Genomic DNA, 26,319 nt, shown 5'->3' with positions numbered 1-26,319 from the left:
AGAGTGGAATAACCCAATTATTAGTTTCTAGTTAATATTTATCGCTTTTTACATATTTTTAGAATGCGGGAATGGGTTCATGTATATCAACATTTTTTTAGTAATTTTTCAAAGTTGTTGTTATTTTATTTATTTTATGCCCCTACGCTTGTGTGGTTCAGAGGGAATCCTCATCGCCAATCGCCATCCGGCTGAGAAGCGTTGCGAGGGGATTCTAAGAGGGAATGTGTGCGGGATCTTGAAGATTTCCGGATTAAAGGTAGGAGGAAAGTTGATGTCGGTAGCTTGTTTTTCGGCCAGTTCACGCAAGTAAACCGGCGCGGAAATCGGTAAATCATGAACAAATAACAACAATAGTGACCTTTACCCAAATTTCGCATAAAAAAACATTTTCCAAGATGTGCAATTTGGTCCATTACAAGTATACCCAGATATCAATAAATGATTTGTTTTGCCATCGGATTTCTCGCTAAAAATCTTTGGACTAAAAAAAAATATGTAGCGATGCGCTATAATCAAATATATTAGAAGAACGAGATGTGCTATGAGCAGTTCATACTGTGTGGAATTGTTTTGCCCAGTGTCGCCGGTTTTGTTCACCAATACTACTGCACACCTTCGCTTCCGCTAAGGTATCCGCACTAATACATAGAACAGATTTCTGTGCGTACACGTCCCGATAGTATTCAAAGTACCCTAATTAGGTAGTACTCCGCCTACGGTCCGGCAGCCAACATAGCATATCTCGTTCTTCTAATAGTTCTTCTAATATCTTTGGCTATAATAGTATGAGCCACTCGCAGCGCTAGCATACCTGACTTCTAGAATTCTCCAGGCCACGCCGCGCGGCCCGTACTGCAAGTCACTAATGTTCTAGGTTGCTCTGCTAACGGATCGTATTCTCCCAATAGTTCGTCACTACAAACATCATTGTTTACATTTTAATGGATACGTAAAACTTCACACCTACTTGGTGGGAATGATCCTTCAAGCTGAAAACATTGCAAAAACTAGTGGCGTATAGTTTATAGAGGCTGTAAAGCTGTGCCGTAAATGAAAAAAAAATCCACATGGCCTATACCATCTTTAGAGGTGCTGAATGGAGGATATATTTAAGGAAATAAAGCAAAGGATGTTATCGGAAAGATACATGTATGAGGGGTAGGTAGAAATCTTAAGGTCGGTATGTATAGGAGTGACGGACGTATGAATTCATTTCTACCACTGTGGTGCAGGCCGATAGAATCCCGTTGGAGAGGTTAACCTTTCCCTTACTGTGCTAAAAAAAATCAACGCGTTCCGGTGCTGTGTAGTCAATACACATCTCAAAATAAGCGATTTAATATCGGAAAAATATGAATATTCATAGTTAACCAATTATGTTTATTGTATTTCATATCAAAAGTGATAATAATTGTAAGTTAATTGCTGAAAACATGAAAAAAACCATCGGCAGATGCTAAAGAAACGTGCGAAGGGTCCCCATTTAACGACGTTTCACGGCCAATTGGCTGGCGGCTGGCACAAACAGAGCTGTGCGGTCGTAGGTATCGACGGTCTAAATCAAAATACAACTGCAGACATAGAACAGAAATACAGATGTGGATGGCTCATGTTTCCGCATAGCGAATTAAAGCGGGACATCAATAGCGTGTCATTTTCTCGCACACTCTTCGCGTATTAGTATCACACGGTTGATTGTATTGGTGTATTTGTTCCCGATTTTTGACAAAAATCTCTGATTTTTAATTGAATTTGAAAACTATATAAAATATGTTTTTTTAATTCAGTGCATAAATGTATAACGGAGGAATACATTAAATCTGAACCCAAAATTTATTATATTTATGGAGTTATCAACCCTAGATTCATAACCTTATCTAAGAGGAACATTATTCATAAACATTTATCTCACAGACAACTAAATTTAAGTGACGAGTTTTGGGGTACTTGTAAATAAAATAAATAAATTAAGTATGGCACTCTTTTATATGTTTAATTAGGTAACAAAAAAATAATAAACGAGTTAAAATTAAATTTCATCGGTACATTCCACACACATGAGGCCGCGATGGTCCATGCACATATACTTTTTGCATTGCTTGCATTGGAACCTTGTCATTTGCCGTTTTTTATAATCACAATAACCACAAACCTTTTTTTGAGTACCAATTGGACCAGGTGTGGCAATGGTAGGCATTTCATCTAAGCATTCGGCAATTTTCCTTTTTAGGCATCTCTTCAAAGTTGACATTTCGTGTCTTTTACGTAACCATGTCATTATCACTGTCGGACCATTTCATCTAATTCCACATGATCTTCGACATCACTGATTTCTACATCCTTTTGCTGACTGGTAAAATCATCATCACCAGAATCAGATAAACGATTCAAATAGTCATCAATTTGCCGATCATCCATTCTAAAATAAAATAAAAAGATTTGATATAAAATACACACAATAATACATTTTGAACGATAAAATAAGATGTAACTATAAATAATAACTCATATAGAATAATATCATATCATAAGTCTAGTTTCTTAACTGTGCCCTCTGGCGTACCGCAGGGTTCCCATCTGGGACCATTACTGTTTAATGTATATATATTTGATATTTATAAATGTTTTTTACATGCTAACTACCTTGCATATGCAGATGACAAAAAAATATACTTAGTAATCAAATCTATCAATGACTGCATAAAACTTCAAGAAGACCTAAATCGTCTTTTTGCATACTGTAAATTAAACAAATTAATCATAAACATTTCTAAGTGCAACAAATTATCTTTTACGCGCAACAAAAATAAAATTTATTTTAATTATAACTTTCATGATACACATATCAATGAAATAGAATCAATCCGTGACCTTGGGGTAGTACTGGATGTAAAACTAAATTTTATCAAACACATTAACGAAGTAATCAACAAAGCCAATAAAATGTTGGGATTTATAATTCGTATATCTAAACCTTTTCGCAATATTAAAACCATGTATTCCCTTTACACCACGTATATCCGCCCCCACTTAGAATACTGCACACTAATTTGGGCACCGTTCTACCAATGCCATATTGACAGAATCGAAAGTGTGCAAAACAAATTTTTTAAACACATAAATTATAAATTTAAATTACTCTTTGCAAATAACACCGAATCCTTAAAATTTCACAACTTTACTCCACTTCAAACACGTAGATTAATATCTGATCAAATATTTTTATACAAAATTCTGAATAACGGCCTGGACTCTCCTGAACTCGTAAATTATTTAAGAATTCACATACCTACAAGGCCAACCAGACAAAACCATTTTTTTTCATTTGCCCGCGTGCAGAACCAACCTTAGAAAAAATTCTCCAATCCCCCGTATATGCGCGCAATATAACACGCAATTTAATAATATCGATATTCTTAATAATACTCTTGTGAAATACCGAAACGAAGTCAAGCGCACGACCACAAATATTAATTAAATTAATGCACAGTTATAGAAAAGGTACAACATGAGCGTCTCCTGTCCCCATCCCATCTTCCTCTGCCTCTTGCCCTTTCCTATTCCTTCTTCCTTCTAATATATTTAAATGATTTTTATTTTTTTTGTTAATTTCATTTTCAGTCAATCTTGTATTATATCACATTAACCAACATTAGCATAAGAAACTATTTTGGCTTACCTCATATGTAACCTCTTGTATAACTAATCCTGTAAAAAAATGCTGTTTGTTTCTTACAATAAATAAATAAATAAATAAATCATATACTTTCTTTTACTCTGTATAACCAGAACTCATCAAAAATAATGTTTTCAAAATAACTTCTCGTCAAAAGTTACACTATTCATAATCATTCGTCTCTCAGACGTTCAAAGGTCTATAACTTGTCTAAAAGACTTCACTGCGAGGCAAGCACACCCGCGTTACTAATGAACAAGCGATCTAGGAAGGTACTTGAGAGGTCATCATTCTATCTCTTTCACTCGAGACACTAGAAACAAATTTACGTTTTTGGCGGTCTGTGGGACGAATGGTTATGAATCTAGGGTTAAGGTTATTAGAAGCAATGTGTAGTAAATACACACCACAGATAAGAAAAGGTTAACTCCTTCAATCAGTGTATTTTGATCTGGTCCGCCACACATTAAGCGAGCAGATGCATCCACCCATAAGACCTAGACAAACCTCACCCCATGAATCCGGGTACCCCTACTAAGTCACCATACGTAGCCAACCACTCGGGTGACATAAAGCAGAGGTGTTGGTTATCAAATAAATTTTAGGTGCGGCGGTACCCATAACCGCCTACCAAATTGAAATAGCAAATTCGTAATGCTAACCAACAGAAATACCTCTTTCAGAAAAACAATTACGCTAATTTCATTATAGAAGTGCAAATACGAGAGTTTTAGCTACTCAGGATAAACAGTTTTCAGCATTAAATAATAAATAACAGCAATATTAGCAACGTCTTTCTGAAATGAAAAGACAAAAACATTTTATCTACTTGTATAATTTATTAACGCATACTGCAGTAAACTAAAATAACACCACAAATCAAACAATCAAGATAAAATAATGTTTCATTATTTTGTTAAAATTAACAACCCTGAACAGAGACCGTGGTTTTAATGCGACTAATGACAAATATAATTACCCCCATTTTTCTTCAGGCGACTATTTATAATAATTATTCGCTTATAAATAAATAATCGTCTTGTCATTAATCTCACTCAACGAGGCTCAATTAAACTTCTGAACAACAGATAATAGTTGAAAAAATTAGATTCTCTAATTTGTAATTAACCTACATCATTTTGATACTGTTTTATTTATGTGAAACTGCACAACTACCAAATGCTCCCATCAGTCTGGAGCCAGTAAGACTATGGTATCCCATATTGGTATGTTGTTAGGCTGAAGGTAGTGGGGAGGGAAAGGAGATGGGAAGAGGAAGGTCGGAAAGTTCCTGGCTATACAGATCTGGTCACCAAACACTGCCAAAGCCATTTCAAGCAACGTTTCGATTCTGAATGGTGGTCTTACACCAGGGCGATACTGAAAGTATCTTCCACTCTGGAACGTGCTGCAAACATACTATATATAATTTTATATGTGCAAAGTGTAAAATATAACAATTTAATCAAATAAAATTTAAACAAAAATTGAACTCGCGACTGCCAGCTTGCTAGTTGAGAGCCTTACCCCTCGACAACATAAAGCGGTAAATACGTGTGATATTATGGACTTACCGCTAATTGTACAAATTTACCTTTAAACTATTGTATTTTTTCTAATTTTAAAGACCAATTAAAATAATAATAATCATGCACTTTGTGGCGAGATCGTATATTGCAAAAAATAATAATAAACACCTTTTTAAACAAAATTCTGACAAGTTAATATTTCATTATCAAGTCACTATCCAACTGTCTTCGATGGCTGGAATGCATAATAATTAACAACAAAACAATCCAAATTGTGAAAATTCTGTTGTTTATTATCTTTCAATTTTTAAAGCTAACCGAGAAAAAATAATTCTTACGTGATGTGGTCCATCGACATTTTTATTGATCAGCTCGATCTAGCGTACCTCCGTCCTTGAAATAGACACAACAGATGTGTATAATACATCAATGATACACAATAATGTGACTTTTGCAATATTTTTAGACCACTTTGAATATTGCCAGATTTTACATGGGTAATTAAACTCAATGAAAGTAAAATAAACGTTTTTAAATAGCACCAAATTAGAACATAGCGGTCAGACTGAAAACATCATAACTTTCCCATCAAAGTGGGATCTATTTTCATCGCGTAATGATCGGCTATAAAACGGCGATAAAAAATGGTCTGTTGCCCAGTTCTTGTAACAATAAATGTTCTTTCTTGGGCGATGTTAATTGGCTGGAATTAATGATCCCGTATTACAGACCAGCAATAAAGCTCCGGTCCCAAGTCCCAAATTGCTAATAGCGACGAAACTTTAGCCTTGAACGAGAAACTTCTGGCTTTTTCATAGCTTGACGCTTGGAGTTGGGAGACTTCAATTATATACATAATGTGGGTGAAAAAAGGATGCGTATTGATACTACAGCATTAAATTCCGCTGCTCTAAATTATACATTGAGCATTGAAACGTTGCTTGAAATGGCTTTAGCAGTGTTTGGTGACAGGATCTTAAAGCCAGGTAATCCCTACCTTACTCTTCTCCATCTCCTTTCCCTCCTCACAATCTTAAGCCTCAGCCATAGTCGAACCGGCTCTAGGGAGTTGGAAGCAGTCGGGACTCTTGCACGGTTTTGGGATGAAATTAGATTAGAAATTATGTTTTTCTTACAATTCTTTATTGTTGTTATTGAAGTACATCGAACTGATTTGAGGCAGACGGGTATATTATATACCTACTTTGTTTCTTCTCGGGAATATTGATTTATAAGTAGTTATGGTTCAAATATTGTTACAATGTACTGTTAAAATATCATCTGGTGACTCAATGTTGGAGCATTCAAATAGTCGTCTGACGTTTATGATTGTTGTTGTTGTTCCCAATTATTATGTATTATGTAGTATTACTTTATGTTTGTGATTACTTTATGTTTGCTTCACTCAAATGTAAATTGTTAACCTCGATACAAGCTTTGTTCTAGTGGGGTTGATTTTTATGGATAACCAAAACCTTTGCCAAAGGTCATCCCAAGTGTTCCACTACGTTTGGTGACTTAGCAGTGGTGCCCGGGTTGGGGTGGGGTGGGGTTTGTGGAAGTCTTCGTAGCGAAGGCATATGCCCATGAGCTGCGTGGAGGGCTGGACCCACCGCATCGACTTGCACAGCAGCGGTGGGGATGGATTAATGTATGGACCCACGCCTTATACATGTTCCTACCCAGAATTTCTTCTCGGAAAATTATTTTCTTCTGATTGGAATTGATGTGAAAATATTATTAGTGCAATAACACCAAAAAATTAAAAACTAAAATGAGACTGATATTGGCAACGCAACTTGGTTCAGAGAAAGCATAAATCTCTCCATACAATTATACTTATGTATAGACAGAAAAAAATGTATGATATCTACCTGAATACTTATGTTATTTGTTTGAATTTTTTTTTTAATTTAAAAAAAAAATATATTTATTTATTTTTATTGCTAATTAACACCTTCCTAATTGAGAATCACTCGTGTTTAGGGATGGAGTTTTTGTGGGTACTAATCTATTTACTAACTAACTAACCATACCCACAGGGGTAGGCAGATAGGACGACTGCCAAACAACTTGGTCCTATATTGTATCATACATACTCTTCTATTATTCTTACTCTCCACATGTTCATGTCTTCCTAGGGCGACCCCGACTTCATCTACTACACACATTTACGTCATATGTACTCCTTGCACTCCTTTCTTCATTCATTCGCTCTATATGCTCAAACCGTCAAAGCGTCCTTTTCTCGATCTTACTCATAACGCTCACATCAAGCTTACATTATTTATGGATCTCCTAATTTTTTTTTTTTTTTTTTTTTTTATATTTACTCCACACAGGAGGCCCTGAAAAAAATAATTTCTCTCAGGGCCTATGTCATCTTTGGGGATGCTGTGTGGAGGGTCTTTTTGTGGAGAGGAAGGAGTGAACATGAGTCTTGAAGAGTCCCATGTTGTAGGAGGGAGGAAACACAGAGGCCGGCAGTTCGTTCCACAGCCGAGCTGTTGAACTTAAGAACGAATCGTAGAAGCGACCCGTTCTCATGTGACAAGTGTCAACTGTGTACAAATGTTGGGCGCGCGTTTGGCGTGTATCCCGACTACGCACCGGTGCCGAAGGGATCAATGACGCTAGTTCCTCAGAGCATCTTCCATTGTAATACCGATAGAACAAGGACAGTATACCTACCTGACGCCTGTGCTCTAAAGATTGCAGTCCGTTTGTTAAGATTGGGGAATCTATCAAACGGACCGCCCGTTTCTGCACAGAGTCAAGGGTTTTTTTCAGGTATTTTGGGGCTCCAGACCAGAGATGGCTGCCAAATTCGACAGTAGGGCGCACTTGCGATTTGTACAGGGTGAGCAGTTGTGTACTAATAAAGTATCTGCGGGCCCTGTACAGTACGCCCAGCTTCTGAGAGGCCAACTTTACTCTAGCTTCGATGGAGCTCCCGTACCTGGTCACTTATAGTTACACCAAGCATATCAATAGAAGGCCTGTTCGGAAGATTGCTTCCGTTGAAGGAGACTAGATTATCATTTGGATCCATTTAAGACGTAATCAGACAGGATTGGGTCTTTGAAACATTAAATTCGACGAGATTATTTTTACCCCAGGAGGAAATACTCTCGAGATAACCGTCCATTCTCTACTTCAAAGCCCTCCGAGCCGTTGGAGTTTGTGTGCCCTTTGGGGGCTTGTCAAACAAAAAGCTATCATGAACTGTACTGTCATCCGCGTAACAATGAATCGGTGCACATGTCAAAAGGTCATTGATGTGCAACAAAAACAAAGTCGGAGACAAAACCGATCCCTGTGGGACGCCAGCATTTATGGAGTGCGAGGAAGAGGTGAAACCGTCAGCAACCGCCTGAATCGACCTATCCTTTAAAAAGTCAGCAATCCACGTACACAGGGATGCGGGAAGTCCGTAAGAATGCAATTTGTTGACAAGTCCTCGGTGCCAGACCCGGTCAAAGGCCTTGGATATGTCTAGTGCGACCGTTTGGGTCTCACCGTGACGTTCCAGGCACCGCCCCCAAACATGCGTCACATAGGCGAGAAGATCACCGCACGAGCGGTTCCGCCGGAATCCGTATTGACGGTCGTTGATAATTTTGTTCTTCTCGAGGTATGTGAGCTGTTTGTCGTTGATCACACGTTCCATCACTTTGGACAGAACTGATGTGATCGCTATGGGGCGGTAGTTGAACGGGTTGGAGCGGTCACCTTTCTTGGGAATAGGGTGAATTACCGCTTTTTTCCAACCAGAGGGCACAGTGCCACACTTCAGGGACATTTTGAAGAGCTTTGTCAAAACTGGAACTATTTCCGCAGCACACCTCTGCAATACCAGGGCAGGTATTCCATCAGGTCCACTAGCTTTGTTAACATCGAGCCCCCGTATGACGTGGAGTACATCCCGATGCCGGATCTTCAGCTTTTTCATATAGAAGCCGCAGTGAGGAACCGACGGCGGAACAGCACCCCCGTCGTCAAGGGTCGAGTTTTCCGCAAACATTTTCCCTAAAAGGTTTGCCTTTTCGGTGGCGGTGTTTGCTAGTGAGCCGTCAGGTCTGGTAAGAGGTGGCAAACTGGGTTTGCAAAAATTTCGACCTATTGAGCCTGCAAGCGACCAGAATGCTCTGCTGCCATGCGGGCAGGCAGCCAGCTTTTTGCTGATCTGCAGGTCGTGTTCGAATTTTGACATATTGATGATTTTCTTGCATTCCTTTGCCGATTTGTTGTATGCTGATCTGCTTTCGGGCGTTCGAGATGTGTTGTAGGCTCGGTAAGCCGCGTTTTTTCGTCGAACTGCTTCGGAGCATTGTCGACTGAACCACGGCTTTGAGCCCACACCAGTTTCTTTAGTAGTCGATTGTATGAAGCCATCCATCGCCGAATTGATGACTTCACCAATCTCCTGGGCACATCTTGAAGGGTCCGAAGTCCGAAAACAAACAGCTGACCACGGAAAAACATTGAAATGGGCCCGCATACTGAACCAATCTGCTGACCTATAGTGCCACACTTTTCTCCTCAGCCTCTTATTGGTTGGTCTGAGGCTAACGGGGATTGATGTCGTCACTAGGCAGTGGTCAGATGATCCCAGAGGCGCTGCGACGTCAATCTTATAACCGTGTGGCACAGTAGTTAAGAATAGGTCTAACAGATTGGAGCGGTGAGTCTGGACATCAGGAACCCTTGTAGGCTCCTGAACCAATTGCTCTAATCCGTAGCAAATGGCAAAGGATTCCGCCTGTCGGCCAGCCGAGTCCGTTGGGCCTGAGAACTTCAACCATGGTTCGTTATGAACGTTGAAGTCCCCCAGAACAACAAACTCGGCCGAAGGGTAGCGGGGCAAGAGATCATCAATAGTATCGCTCAAATGTTTGAAGAGCTCGGAAGTGTCTGATTCGCTATGGTTCGGTGAGCGGTATAGACATGCGTAGAATCTTGCCGTACTGGCAAGATTGACGCGCACCCACATTACGTCGAATCTGGAGTTTTCCAGACTCAATAGTCGCACACAGTTGACGTCAGCTCGACTATAGAGGCAGACTCCTCCTTTCAGTCGGAATTTGCTTGCGAGGGTAAAGCCCGGGCAGTCCAGATAGGAGGAGTCTGGCGGCTCGGCTATCTGAGTTTCGGATAGGAAAAGAAGGTTGGGACGTTGGGACAAAAGATGGTGATGGACGGAATTTAAATTTGTGTGCAGGCCGCGAATGTTGGCAAAATTTACCAACAGTTTTGGCCCGCACCGGGGACGCCTGCTACTCGCCGCTGTAAAGATGTTAAGTTTGTTTTTATGTATATTCATGATTTATATATTTTTTTTTTTTTTTTTAAGGGTATGAAGTGAAAGGAAGGTCTGGAATGGAAAGGTATGAAGGGTGGGTAGGAATATGGGGTTCAGGCTGTCCAGGAGTGATGAGCGTTTGGTTCCAGCCCACCCACTGCGGTGCTAGGCGATAGGCTGGGAGAGTCCGGCTGGAGAGGGCATCCAATGCGCCCCAAACGCTGCTGCTGGGTCCCCTCCGATCACGAACCGGCACAACAGCAGTGGCGGGGTTTTTTCACTCGCTGATGGGGCAGCCCACCCTTAGTCGTGAGCCTGAGGGTCGGGCCCCTGTACTATCGAGCGGCCCGGACAGCGGTATCCGGTTGTAAAGGGTCTCCCTCAACCAGCATCTCCCAACCGGCCCGCCACGCAGAAGGTGGGCCGACGCACCCGCCACCAAGACCTGGGCAAACCTTAACCCATGAACCCGGGCACCCCTGCTAAGTCACCAAACGTAGCGAACCACTTGGGGTGACCTGTGGCAGAGGTGTTGGTCATCCAATAAATGGTTCCCAGGGCGGCGGTACCCATTCCCGCCTACCAAATTGACGATCATAACACGATCATACATGGTTTTACCTTCATCCTTCCTCTGCCAATTCCATAGATCAGGGTAGGTACCAGCACTCCATTGTGGACTGCTAGCTTCGATTCTCAAGCAAGCAGTCCACAATTTTTTTATTTTTTTTTTAATAATTAAATAGTTTACTATGAATAATAATATTTGCTAACAATAATGATATATAAAAATTAGTTTTCACAATTTTTTTTTTTGAATTTTTTGTTGTTACTCTTTTATGGAAGCAGACGCTTGTGTTTAAAAGAGATGCTGAGTATCGAGATGAACATTATTTATTGTGAGTATTCTTATTAATAATTTAAGGAGTTAAGAACATTAAAAATAAAAATGTATATCAACAATGTACAATTTAACGATTTATAACGTTATATTATTTATTTGAAGAATTTCGTTATTTTGATTTTTTTAAATTGAAATGTTCTTTGATAGCTTTGAGTAGGGTTTTGTCGTCTTCGATTTTTCTGATATTATCAGGTAGGTTATTAAAGTATTTTTGCCTAGAAATGTGTAATGATGTTGTGCAAATGAGGTGTTACATTTTTGTATTGGGAATATATGTTTTTGACGAGTAAGTATTTCAGTTGAAAAACTGTGATTTTGTTTTTCTTTTATTATTTGAATTATTATGTTTTTTCGGAATGAATATAAATAAAATATAAATATATAAATACAATGGAGTGTTGGCACCTACCCTGGTGTATACAATTGACGCATCTTACAAATTTCGAATTAAAAATAATGTTAAAATTTTATGTGATTCAAAAGTGTCAAAATTTAATCGATTTGAACATCATTACTTCGAAGTTACCGGAGTATTAATACATAAAATTACTTTAATCCCTTTTCCAATTTTAACAGAACACTTCTTATTACTATGATGATAATTCAATAAGACCTATAAAAATGCTCGAAATTGATTAAAATGTCCATTTCATCTGTCAATAAAAAGACCCCTCTCAATTTCAAATCAACCCCAATTTGACTCGATTATTCTAAGAAGCTTGGATTATTCATTCAATGCACGTTTGTAGATCTAGCTTGGACCCCTAATCTCGAATCAAATACCATCTCAGACTCAAAACAATACTACTGTGATAGTAGTTTGAACAACAATAAAACTGCAGACTCTATCTACGGCTTTTGAGGGAATCGTGTTTAATCCAAATAGGATAGTCTGAAAACCGGAGAAGCCCATAATTCCAGGACTAATCCAAGTGTCCCAAACTAGAAGCGAAGTTACCCGACTAAAAAGCAAACAGAAGAAAACTGGATTTTAGTTGGTGGTTTCTCGTGACAGTGAAGCACATTTTAAAAGGGGTTGGCAGTTTAATTTGTAATATCTAAACGATTTAACATTATGTTTTGAGACCCAAATGGTCATAATTATGAGTTACTTTAGTTGTAAGTTGTAAAGTATTGGGGCTCTGACATATAAATCTGGCTTCCAAGAAACTGGTCATTTTATAAAGAGGACTGTTCAATAGTGACCAGCTGCTAACCATTCAATTGAATTTTGAAGTCGCCTCTGGGCTAGAGCCCCACAAAACTTAATAATCTCGCTTGATTCTGTGCAAAGTAGGGTTGTCTGTTTGATTGACTGTCCATTGTTAACAGACCGATTTCCATCTCTAATGCGCGGACGCAATGTTGGCGTGCTGAACCTGTTTTACGGGTATTTTATTGGAGCTTGCTCTTAGAAGCTAGCAGCTTTGATCCCGGTGCACTGGTGCACAGGCGTGATACTCGACGTACATGAGCGCAACACCCGTTCACAGTTGATGTTGGCTTCATGAGAACGGGCCGCTTCTTCGACTCGTTTTTGTGTAAGACGGTTTGTAATTGGAACGAGCTACTGGCATCTGTTTTTCCTCCTTCATATAATCCTGGCCTCTTCAAGACTCGCATTAAAAAAATCCCTTCCTACAGCCCCTACCTTAACCTGTCAACGCTGCCCAACCTGGTGGCGACATAGCTCCCCTGTACAGACAAGGACCTCCTGCGAGGTGTTGCGTAAAAATATAAATGTTTCCTTTTAGCTGCAGTATTACCATAACTTCAAAACATTCATTATATACCCACTTGTATTAAAAAAAAAATTTCATCATGTAACTTTACATTCCACTTCATCACAACAATATTACTTTACAATACCGTAACTTTTAAATTACGTTATAACCTTATTACCTTGATGTTGTTTTATATATATTTTTTTAAAGTACATTTCCATTATTATTTTATCAGTTAATTTTTGTTACATTACCCACACATAGGCAGTACCTTAATGGGATCCCTTTACTAACCTCTGTTTTATATTTTACATGTATTATATAACCATTAACCAATATTTTTAAATATTAAAAGATAGACAAATTTTCCCGGGTTACGAATAACCTGATAATATTTCTGACCGAGGAATTGAACACTCTACTCCTGGGTGGGACCCAAACGCGATGTCAACTCGGCTACTAACCGGTCTATATATATTTATTTCTAAATTTTTAAATTATTTCTGAAAGAATAAATAAAAAGGCACTAGTTTTAATTCTTAGTTGTAGATCACTTGCAAATAATCTTAAATATTATCTTAAAAATTAATTAAATGAAAATAATCAAATAATTATTTTTATTTAAGATAAATTTTTAATTTTTGGGGGAATTTATTAAAAAAATATTGGAACAATGATGAGTCATTTGGGGTTGTGTTCTTACATGTAAACACATATTTGTATATTATTTGTGAACAGTATTATAACATGAACACATATTATTTGTTAACAGTATTATAACATGAATACTTATTATTTGTGAACAGTATTATAACATTAACACATATTTACATATTATTTGTGAACAGTATTATAAAATGAGCTATATTTAACATTTCTGGCTAATTTTTACGGTTTTGGGAATAAACGGTTCCATGATAAATCAACACAATCAAAACTCAACACACCTTTAAAAAGTGATATAAATTCATTAGAAAAGATCAAAAAAAATTTTAAACCTAACCTAAACTAACCTACTTAACCCAGTTAGTAAAATTTTTGTTTCATCACTTTCCATGACTTCATATAACTTTTTAAAGATGTGATGATTTATCATTTTGATGATTTATCCGGTCACCGTTAAAAATATGTAAGAATTGGTGTTAGAAAGATAATATAAAAAGCTTTATATTCAAATATAAAAATTAAGCAAAGAATTATTAAAATGTAAACTGCTATGAAACCACAGACTCCGACCGCAATTTGAGAAAAAAATATAAAACTTTGTGGTATTTTATTAATTATTTTTTATGAAAAAACGTAAGGTGAACCATTTTTTTAAACTTTTTAATTTCAAAATTTCAGTATTACAAAAATGATTCATTTATTTCTAATAACAAAAATCTGAAAGCATCTTTAAATTAAGCATTTAATGATAGAACGTCCAAACCCTTGTCCTGCCGGAAGGAGCTTCCGGAAGGACAATTCGACGAGTGTGCGTCCTGCCAGCAGTACGCAATTTTTTGCGGTTTTTGTATGAATATAAGAGGCTGTCCTTCTAGCAGTACTCGACTTTTATGCATGTTAAAAATAGGCAGAGGTGACAAACTTTCTGTATTTTATTTAATAAAATTAGATATGGGCGCTTATTAACATAACAGGGTAGAAAATAAACAAGAAAATGAAAAAAAAAACGAAAGTGAAAATTGTATTTATTTTGAGAAAATTAAAAAAAGGTATAATAAAATAAGACATGGGCGCTTATTAATATAACAGGGTAGAAAATAAACAAGAAAATGAAGAAAAAAAAACGTAAGTGAAAATTGTATTTACTTTGAGAAAATTAAAAAAAGGATTATGCTGGAATTCCATTCGCGATATGGTAGGTGAAGCAGTTTCTTCCTGTCTGTGGAGAGCATAAAACACATCGCGGACCACATGTCTTGCAAAAAAAGCTCGCCTTCTGCTGTTTTTTGTTGACTCTGGAGCAAACTATACATTTGCGTTGAACTCTCTTTCTGTCATCTGATTTTGACAGGGCCTCAAGAATGTGTTCTCCGCTGTGAGCGATGTTCTCGTGTGGTGGCGGCTCATTCTCTTGTAGGTTATCATCGTCATTAATAGTTAGAGCTAATACCAGGTTGGTAGTAAACCACCTGTGAGACACCTGATCATGTTCGGAGCGAAAGAAATTATTAAAAACCAAATACGCATTCGTTTCTATAATGCCCAGAACTGAGGCATATATTCTATGTTCCCATTTTTGTGTGCCCCAAGCTTTCTCCAATGCCAATCCATCCTGCCTAATGTGATTGTGAATATCGATAGCCGCAGCCCCGTCAAAATATTGCTGGACTAATTTAGGCCGATCGACTTCTCGGTAAAATAAATTTCCTTCATCGTCCCACCTTCTTTTGCGTGATGGCAGGCCAGGCAGTGTCGTTTCGCAAGTGGCTACAAATGTATGAATCTTTTTGTCTCTCCAGGCACAGGCAGTGAGCTGCACAGAGTCTTTTTCTGCTGTACTCACAACAGATGCCCCCTTATGCGTAGGACACTGAGCTGCCATCTCAGACACAGGATAGAAACTATGTGCTGTCTTTACCAGTCCAATAAAATACAATCCAACTTTGAATAACTCCACAGCTGTTTTGACTGAAGCAAACCAAGAGTCACCAACTATAACTCTGCCAGAACCATACCATGGCTCTGTCAATCTCAAAGTAGTTGCAGTTCCTGCGCCAAATTCTCTTTGCCATTTCTTCGTACTCATTGCTTCTTTGCCCTCATTAATTTCCATTCTGATCATAATGTTTGTGTCACTATCACACGCTGTTTTTACTTCACAACCGACTCCTTTTGGTTTTCTTTTAATCTTCATAACTGCTGGCATTCCGTTTTTGAAGTACGCACCCCTTCCATACCAGGCGAACATGGATTCATCTACAGTTATTTTTGACCCAGGATGGATGGTATCTTTTAGTTTATCATTCACCATCGTTACTAATGTTCTAGTGTTACGCCATTTATCAGAAAAATCAAGGTCTGAGGATTGTGTGAAGCGCAATGCCATGAGAATGATCTCAAATCTTTGGCGGCTCATACCAAATCTTTGTCCAAAATTTGCAGGGGGATATATTCCATCAGAGGTGGTATTCCAATAGGATCGTCGATCTGGAAGTTCTTGAAGAGTCATAGCATATAATATGCCAAAAACAGTTAATAATTCCTTCTCGTTCAACAGTTTTTGTCTTGCTGGAAACGAATAGTTGGTGCAATGGACTATGTAACTAAGCTTCTCTCTCGGAAATATCATGAAAAATGCATCCTTGATACTTCGTGCGGGCCCCAATGGTACTAGCAAGGTAGCTTTGAAATAGCCTTGTTGTCGTTGATCGACACGTATTGCTTCATGAAAAGTCCAGGTAACACCCTTTGCAACTGTTGTATTTCGAGCAGAATTTACGTTGCTTGTACTTGAATTCGGATGTACTGAAATACTTGTCTCGTCATCTTCGCTCGAAGAAGAAGAACCCGATTCAGACGATGCTGAAAAAAAATCCATTATTAGTGATCAACAGACGCAAAGGGGTGTAGGTACTCAATATATTTAAACTTAAAATTATTTTCCAAATAAATATAAGCAATAATTATTAGCCAGAAACACCCATACAAATTGAAAAAATCTTCCGAGAAGAAATAATAACCGCCGACGCGTCGCGACGGTACTCACACCCTCCTGATTTCCGGTCAGGTGATCGATCCATTGAGCTACGCCGGCCTATCTCCTGTCCCGTCAAATTATTCAATATGTATTAGAAATATTTCGTTCAACAACTATTGCTTATTTTATTATTTCACCTAAGAACAACATACTTTATTATAGTAGGGAAGGCAATTTTACTTGCTAAATTCCCCACTAGATAGCGTCGCGACAAATTATGTCTACATTTTATTGGTGAATACTTAGAATTGTCAAATATTATTATTTTTCGTCGTCGGCAGTTATTATATCTTCTCGGAAGATTTTTTCAATTTGTATGGGTGTTTCTGGCTAATAATTATTGCTTATAATAATTTGTAATCCTTTGTGATATGCATAAAAACCTTGTCTTATAAACATTAATAAAGTTTATCAGTTAAAAAATAATAAAAATATTTTTAATACACACACACCCAGGCACAGACACACAGGCAAGCACGCGCCCACACACACAGACACGCAAATACATACGCATACATACCCATACAAGTCAAACTTAGCAAAGTTAATTTATGTTGTGCCTGTCAAAAAAAAATTGTCAATCACGTAAATAATGGAAACGAACAAGCAACCTCCAAGTACTATTTTTTCTATGGGAATATACTAGGCTTACTATAAACGTAAGCCTATGAATAAAATAAGAAAGTTTGTACTTACAATGTTCTTCATTTGTATTTGCTTCCACTAAATTGTCATTTTCGGTTTCAGCAATTAGAACTCCAACGGGCACGGTTGATATTTTTTTGTCAATTTCCCAATATACCCTTGCATAATTGTTTTCTAACTTTTTTACAGTGCCCCAACAATAACTAATGTCGTAATTATCACCAAAATGTTTGCGACTCCATGTGTTTAGGCCATCATTTTCGTCGAAATACGTGGCTTTGACGCGAACGCGGACCCCACGTCTTATACTCGCCGCCATTTTGGCCAGACTGATCGCAGAAATACGATTCAAAAACTCGCTGAATCAGAAAGAGACGCACTATGCAATGCAGTTAACGGCATCCTGCTAGCAGGCCTACAAAGCCGCATATAAACAAAAAACTTACGTCCTACCGGTAGTACGTAAAGTCCTGCTGGCAGGACGCTGGACGTTCTATCATTAAATTTGCATTAATTAGTTATGAGTTTTAGGATAGTTCAGATATCTAGAAGCGGAAATACACAAAAATTCTCCAACTTTCTTAGAAAATTTTTAAGAAATGTAACGGTGTATATGCTAAAGACCTAAAGGGTTGGGCTAACCACTAAAAACTATAAATAAATTGTTGTATTGCATTTTTTTTAATTTTTTTTTTTCATTGTTGATACATTATTTTACAATATTTCATATTTTAATTCAGTAATGTTAGCCTCACTGGGTTGTTTACCCGTGCTGAGGCCCCCATTTTATAATATAAGAAATTATACATTTAAAAAAAAAAAACAACATTAAAATAAAGATAAATTTAAACTAAAAATAAAGATTAAAAATTAAAATATAATTATCACACTAAAAGAAAAATATTAAAAGAGAATGTAAATCGGCATTTATAATGATTTATGTGTTTGAGCGTGTTGCGTGTTTGATTAAAAATTGTTTGATTAAATTTTGCATTAAAAATGTAATTGAGGTTAGAATAGTCCAGCAATATTACAACACATTAAATATTCCAATAATATTGGGAGCACAGCATTCCAGGTTCAAGAGGTGGCACTTAAATATTTATCAAGATAAATAATTATGTCTCTATGTTTTTCTATTTCAGTTATTGAATTTTTTTTTAAATTTTCTTATTGAATGAAAGATAAAAGATATTTGCCGGTGTACAAATAAATTGACAATTTATTTTTAGAATCCCAATAAAATAAAACAAACCTTCTTTTAAAGCGGCAAGAGAAAATAACAAAAAACATATTATGCGAAGAAAGAAATTACCAAAAAATTGTTGAGTAATTTAACAAGAATATAATTAACAAAAAATCCCACACGGGCGATAATAATGTGTGGATATACCTGAAGTAGTTAAGGTAGCATAAATTAATGAAATGTTTATATTATAATATGATGTATGAGTATACGAACGGATCTATATACAATCTTTGAATTCTTGCTAATACTGAAAATTATGAAGGATTTATCCAGCAAAAATTGAATCTGTAAAGCCTGGTGGGAACTAAAATATGTTTAGTATTGTTATAAAATATGCCAAAAACTATTCTATCTTTACTTACAGCAACTTTTAGACAATTTAAATCGCTTTTTTCTGTTTTACCTACCAGATAAGTCTTAAATATAATATTTACATACACACGTTAAATCTCGAATTATTCGAATAAAATACAAAAAACATAATACTTTGATTATGTTTGACTATTCAAATAAATATTTTTTTAGTCATAAACATAAAAACTAGAAACAACGAAACTGTGATGTATGGTAATAAGTTGAGTATTTAAGCGACAGATGGCGCTAGTCATAAAGCTTACTCCAGAGTCCGACAGATGTCGCTTGAGCGTAACAATTACCTGTGAGATGATATTGACAAGGAACAAGCTTCTGGAAACAGAGAATTACCAACCCTCGGGTAATGAACAGTGTAGCTAAATCCTATTATTTGTAACGTAAATAAACACAATAATAATTCATGATATTGACAAGGAACAAGCTTCTGGAAACAGAGAATTACCAACCCTCGGGTAATGAACAGTGTAGCTAAATCCTATTATTTGTAACGTAAATAAACACAATAATAAGTAGAAACTTTTACTTTTTACAAATAGTTCCCAACACTTAAATCTACAAAGTAAGGCAGATATAACAGAAACAAACAAAAAAGAATCAAAAAAGGTATCGCATTCTCAGAGTTAATTTTTTAATGGAAATACCAAATCAACGATAGTAATTTTTTCGTGATATTTGATAAAATGTCACATATAAATATTTATTATCTGGCAAACAACCCTTCTCAAAGGTTTAAAATATAATATTTTAATCCCTTACGAAAGTAAAACGTTTAAACATTTTCCCGACGAAATCTTATTTTGCCTAATCCTCGGGTTCTGGCGATACATTTTGTTTGTTTAGGCATTAAACTGAAACTTTACAATTTCCTTGAAACTATTGGAAGGTTGAAATATGTTGCTTTAGCAATTAAATATTAATGTATGAACGAGAACTTAGTTTAAAATTTGTGTTTACATTTGGGAAATAGCTTCTTAATCGTAAGATAAGTAAGCAGAGCAAACGAGCGGATTTACATTGCGGAAAATAGTGGAGATTTAAACTGAATCTTCCTAAATGTAAAGCTCGTGGCTTGGAGCATTGAGATACGTTCAATTAAGCTTACGGCTTTATCAAAGTTTGCTAACACTTTTACATTCATAATTATTTTTTAATTACCGTGCTACAGATATAACTATTCGAGGCCACGAAATGGTGAACTATGGCGATTCCGGTTTTAATTTTAAGGAAGTTGAAGAAGAGAAAATGTGATACATATATTAATTTACAAGGTTGATACCATATCAATTTCAAATTTTTTAAGAAATTTTTACCTACAGTTTTCAATTACAATGAATTCCGTATCTACAAATACATTTTTTAAATGATACATTAAATGTAACTGTACCTAAAACATTGAAATGTCTTCTGTCATAACATATTATTTACGCACTCTTTAAACTATCCCACAGCCAAGTGAGAGAGTAGGTAGTACCCAAAATTGCTATCCTCCTTATATTGGCTTAAATACTTGTAATGAAATTGCCTTTCGTGGGTGGAGGAAATAAAAATGGACGTAAAGAAAATAAAGCTTCGTGATTTGCAAATAGATTAACCTCCTGGTCAAGTGGATCAAATGTGATGAACCAACCTTGGAGCTACCTATCTGAGCCTCTCGACCCATCTTTCTCTTTCAAACGGCCGCCAATTGAGATGGAATGACCTTCTAGCTACTGTGAAAATTAACCCTTCGTGGGTTTAAAGCTCCTAACTTTTTTTTTGAAATGTAAGGAGGTTCTAACTTCTATTGCCTAAACTTCCACGAGTCCCTATGATTTTTCACATAGTAAACAAGAACTTTGTGGCTTTATCGTACAATAATCTTTCATCTAACGTTGTGTAATTTTTCTGATTTAAGATATGGAAAAGTTAATGTAATTCGTTGGTGTGGTAACCCCTATTCTTAGAAAATAGAGTGAATGAAGAACTCAGCTGTCGAAAGACTTTTGAAAGAAATAAATCGAATTTAAGAGATGTTTATATTATCTTTACTTCAATTCTTACATGTCTTACTAATGTGACCTACCCGTTTACATAAATTATAAAGTTATTTCTAATACCAACAGTCACAGTGAAAATTATTACTTTTACAACACACGAAACATGATTTTGAAACTATTAATTTATTTGTTGATTTATTCCTCTACTCAAAATGATAACTCGGTTTTCTTCTCCTCGTTTTAGATTTGCGTACCTCCTTATTGTAAACCACATTTAAAATATAATTCAAACAATCTAGACCTAGAACGAATTCCCAAGTAGAAGCTAAATTTATACAATCTACAAAATAACTATTTGAAGCCTCTATAAATAATGTATGCTTCATTATTTTACTGTATAAACCGACAGCAAATATGTCCTTTAGACAAGACCTTTGTTCTAAGTTGCACAAGAAGCTATAATTTTGTTTTAATGTTTAACAGATTCGCGCGCAAATTGTTTTCACTAGAGTCTAAAATATTAAACACTCGCTTACAATGAGCACATAACACTTTGAGAAACTTTTTTGGAAAACATAGATCACTTAACAAGGAGAAATTTTATTCAGTAAGGTTACCAAGCAAGAACGATCTTTTACGTTCTGGTGACAGTTCATAATCATATAAATGAGGGCCTGGTCCAATCTCTCTTTGAACAAAGATCTCCTTGTCTGAGGACAGTCAGTCCAATTTTTTTATAATCTCTCTTCATTTGTAAATAGCTGAAACAGTTTATAAAAAAGTCCTTATCTCAGCGCTTACGGGAAGATGCACTCCAAAGAACCAACGTCCATGTTTCTTGGGCCACTTCGAAGGCCCAAGAAACAACGGCAGAAGCCCTTCCGGTTGCTGACTCCACGGCCCGTCTTCCAGCACCCAACCTATCCTTACTCCTTCCTTTTCATATAAACTACAGCGACAGAAACTATTTCCCAGTTTCCGCTAATTCCTTTTTTGCCCGATTTGTGTGTCTTGATATTAATTGATGATATTTGATGATTGCCTCCTCACTGACGCGTGAATTAGCGTGACTACGCACATAGCCCAATTGTTGTGGCTTTTTCACTTTTGCGATTCCAACTATCGCCAGACGCGTAAAGCTGCTCCCATATTTTTACGTCTATAATTTTGCAATTCCAAATATTGCAATTGGTCGTATTCTGCGTAGTTTTTTTTAAATTCTGTCCCGGCTGCGCTATCTGTAAGGCGTTGTTACTAAGCATGCAGGTACGTTTATCCAGGTAATTATTTTGGAGCAGATAATGTAGAAGAGATATTGAGACACGCATTCATTCCTATATATAAACTGTGCATGCATTCTGTCTCGCTGGCACACATACTCTTTTATGAAAATATTACAGAGAGATTTATATATTAAGGTATGAAATTATGTCTTTCTCCAAGTTGACTTTCTTATTCTTTTTATGAAAGTTTCGCAAATGAGATCTGGCTGCCGGAGACAGTGGGACTAGGTTATCTCCAGTAAATCTAAACTGCTGAGTTGAATGCGCAAACAGAGGAAATAGGTGGAAAAAAGGAAAGGTAAAAAGTGTCTGACTATTCAGATCTGGTTTCTTAAGGTGACTAGTGCCATTTACAACAGATTCTGAATCATTATATACCAACGGCGCTTTACTGAACGTACGTATGCTTTTATATTTTATAACGCGGTACAAATACATAACATGAAAACGACATCCCGAGATAATAAATCTCACTCGACGGGGGTAATGCAGCACTTCTGAGTAAACTATTAAAGGGCTACTCGTCAAGTGATTCAGATAATATAAAAAAAAATATTATTATTTTTGGTGTATAATGCAGTATTGCGCCACCTCCTTCTTGGGCACCATTATAGTGCTAATAATCAGGGCATATGTATATTTTTATTGTGCAATAACTTATTGAGGAAAACCTCAAAAAATCTAAGAGTTGTTAATATTTTCAGCAATGATTACATAAAAAATAAACATTTACTTTAAGGGTAACGTTACTCAGCGGTATGGAAAATCAACAATAAGCGCTTATCATAATATAGGGAAAAATCAACACGCCTTTAATGACACAAAAAGAGTGATAGAAAATGAAAATTTCACAACTGGAAACTTGATGTTGAACTTTTTCAATGAATAGTTAGATTTATCGAAGATTTTCTTCTCCTGTTAATTATTTTCTTCTTCATTGCTCATACTTAGCAGTACTCAATTTTTAAAACCTTTTTAAATTATAAATTTTATACTTTTAGATATTTTATTATTTTAACATTTTATACTTGTTACTTTATACCTTTCTTTGAGTTGTCGAACTTTTACATTTTATGCTTATTACTTAATAATTTGGTTTGAGTTTTTGTACTTTCTTACTTTTGTTGATGGCAACATTATGCCGTATATATATATATAAAAAAAAAAAAATCATCAGTTTATTTACTCAGAAGGCGTGATATGTGTGTTTAGGTTAATCCTCATGCGTTTAAGGTGAAGTAAATATATGTTTTGTTAAATTGTTTAAAGAAGGCTTCTTCTTTATACTGCTATTATTGTCCGACGCAGTCCAGAAGTTATTATTTTTTTTAATTAAGATGGGATTCTTTATTTTAATTTTTAATTAAAAGATACTATTCTACAATCTTACTAATTAGATTACATATTTTTTATTGTTCTTGTATCACTGAGAATATCCTATATTGAGACAGGAAAGTTTACAAAACAAAAGTTCTGTTCGATTTTTTATGGTAGGTGTGTTATCGTGTACCCTTTTGGATTGTTTCATTTTATTTGTAGGTGGCAATTAACCTTTTCGCCAAATACAAACGGTAACGTTTTGAAAAACCTGAGCATTTTGGATTATACCATGAATGGAGGCTTAAAATAATACGCACTTAATCTTTAAAATATTTTTATTGGTCATAGGGGTGCAATGCACGGATTTTAAATTGTCGTTTGGGTGTATAAGGGTTTGTGAACCAAATTCTTTGTAAGGGAGGCTAAATTATTACCATACATTTTTCAGGGTGTTATTCGCGAAATTTAGGCGATATCATTTGGCGAAAATTTTGATTTTTTAAATAAATTAACAATTGCTTTACTGCAATGATGATATAAGACATCTAGACTCGTCATTGTTTCAAACCTTGTTTATATTTGACAATGATAGACATTCAATAACTATGTGCGTATGACCGAAACAAACGATAACGGATGGGGTTTTTGTATTTTCGTCAAATACTACATTACACATCACTGGTGTGACTGAGATGACACTATAAGACGAACACGGAATAATGTTTGAGTCGACCTACTGCTATTAGGTTGTCCTTTTTAAACTTATTAGTGGCTAGGTTCGCTACCTCACTTTTTCTGATGGAGCTGAGAATATTTGGGAAACAATCGAAATAATTGTATTTTTAATAATAATAAAACAAACAGTTTTTTTAAAAGAATTGCTTCATGTGTGACAAATGCTTAAGATTTCTCAAATAAATGTGCAGAAAATGAGACGTAAAACATTGAAATCAATCTAAAAAAAAATAATTTGCGTTACGGACCATAAAACTTGAAGTTTTATAATGATATGCCAGTAAAAATAAGTACAATAAATGGTATTAAAAAATATATTTTATTCGGTAACGACATGTAGGTATTCATATACCCTTTAAAAGAGAGAAATCATAAAATTTTGAATAACGGTAATGTTTGCCCCTTGTACCCTTTCACACAAAATCAGTTGACTTCAATATCTCTACCGTTTTTAACCCTTCCCACCAAATAAGGGATGAAATTTATCATTCGCTTCTCATTTCTACCGAAAAATTGACAGCTTTTAAAATTAATCAAGGTTGACTTTTAAATGCGACATAGAACCGTTTTTGCCCTAAATCATTTTCGAGGTGAAAAATAATATCCATTTTGGAAAGAGGCGAAATGTGTACTGTCATTAAGTGTATAAAAAAGCTTTTGTATACTAAACACTGCCAGCTTGTATATTGTCTGGAATATAAAAGGCTACTATATGAATATGTTTGGAGGAGTACAAAGCTGCCTTTGTAGACCTATTACGAAGAATGCAAAGGTGAAAGAAGATGAAATTATTCAAGAAAGGTTTCATCTTTTAGAAAGAAGCTAACATCCACCAACATTCAGATAATACATATGTGGATAAATTAAAAAATTGTAAGAATGAAATTATACATTTACGGAAAATTTGTGCGTTTTTTCGTATTAGGCGAGAAGTTATCACTTTTATCGGCGATTTTGAATCACATTTTGATTAATTCCTACGTTTTTCCTACAATTCATAATTGCACGAACCTTTTTTTTCAGAGGCTTCACACGGAATGCAAGTTATTTTGATTTAAGTTTCATAAAATCAGTACATTACAATAATTTTCTGTTATTGTACTTACTCAGTGTACTTAAACACGCCAAACGCGCTCCTAAAATATGTACACCGTTGACATTTGTCTCACGATAACGGGTCTACGAGTAGTTTTTGTGTTCAACGGCTCGGCTGTATAACGATTTGCTGGCCTCTGTGTTTCTTCCCTCTTACAAAATGGGTCTCTTTAAGACCCCAGAGATGACATAAGTCACTAGGGAAATTATTTTCTTCAGGGGCTCCTGTGTGAAGTTAACGTATTTTTTTTTAAACTTATAAACTTTTCGAGTTGGATAATTTATAAGGCTTTTTTATTGCGAATTGTAGAGAGATATTTTTTATCGGTAGTTGTTTTGCAATAGTAGAATATCAGTAAATTGCAGTGAAGGCATAAATGTATATTTTAAAAGTCATTTTTTAGCTAAAATATTTGAGTTTTTCAACTGTAAACATGTGAATAAAACCATTATTATTGTGCAACATATTAGATAGGTTACTAATTTTTAACGATCTCCATAAAAATAAATATAAAATCATTAGATTTATGAGAAAACATTGCTTGATTTTCTTTGAAAGTTCCGAGAATTTTCATTCCGGTTTCTACCTTTCTAACAAGATATACCATAGAATATAATAAAAAGTTTATATCAACAATTGTTAAGTATTAATTTTCAAAAGGGGAAAATGAAAATCATCCCTCTAACTTTTCTCAAACAGACTAGAATCAGTTAAAGTTCTCATTTAACGTCTTGAACCTACGCTTCCATACAACGCATCGCCGAGCATTACGGAGAAATAGAATAAGTAATTTGGAAAT

Source organism: Hesperophylax consimilis, chromosome 15 (assembly GCF_061612785.1).
Source record: "Hesperophylax consimilis isolate HC1 chromosome 15, BYU_Hcon_1.0, whole genome shotgun sequence".
NCBI classification, from domain to species: domain Eukaryota; kingdom Metazoa; phylum Arthropoda; class Insecta; order Trichoptera; family Limnephilidae; genus Hesperophylax; species Hesperophylax consimilis.
This window is presented reverse-complemented; position numbering follows the sequence as displayed.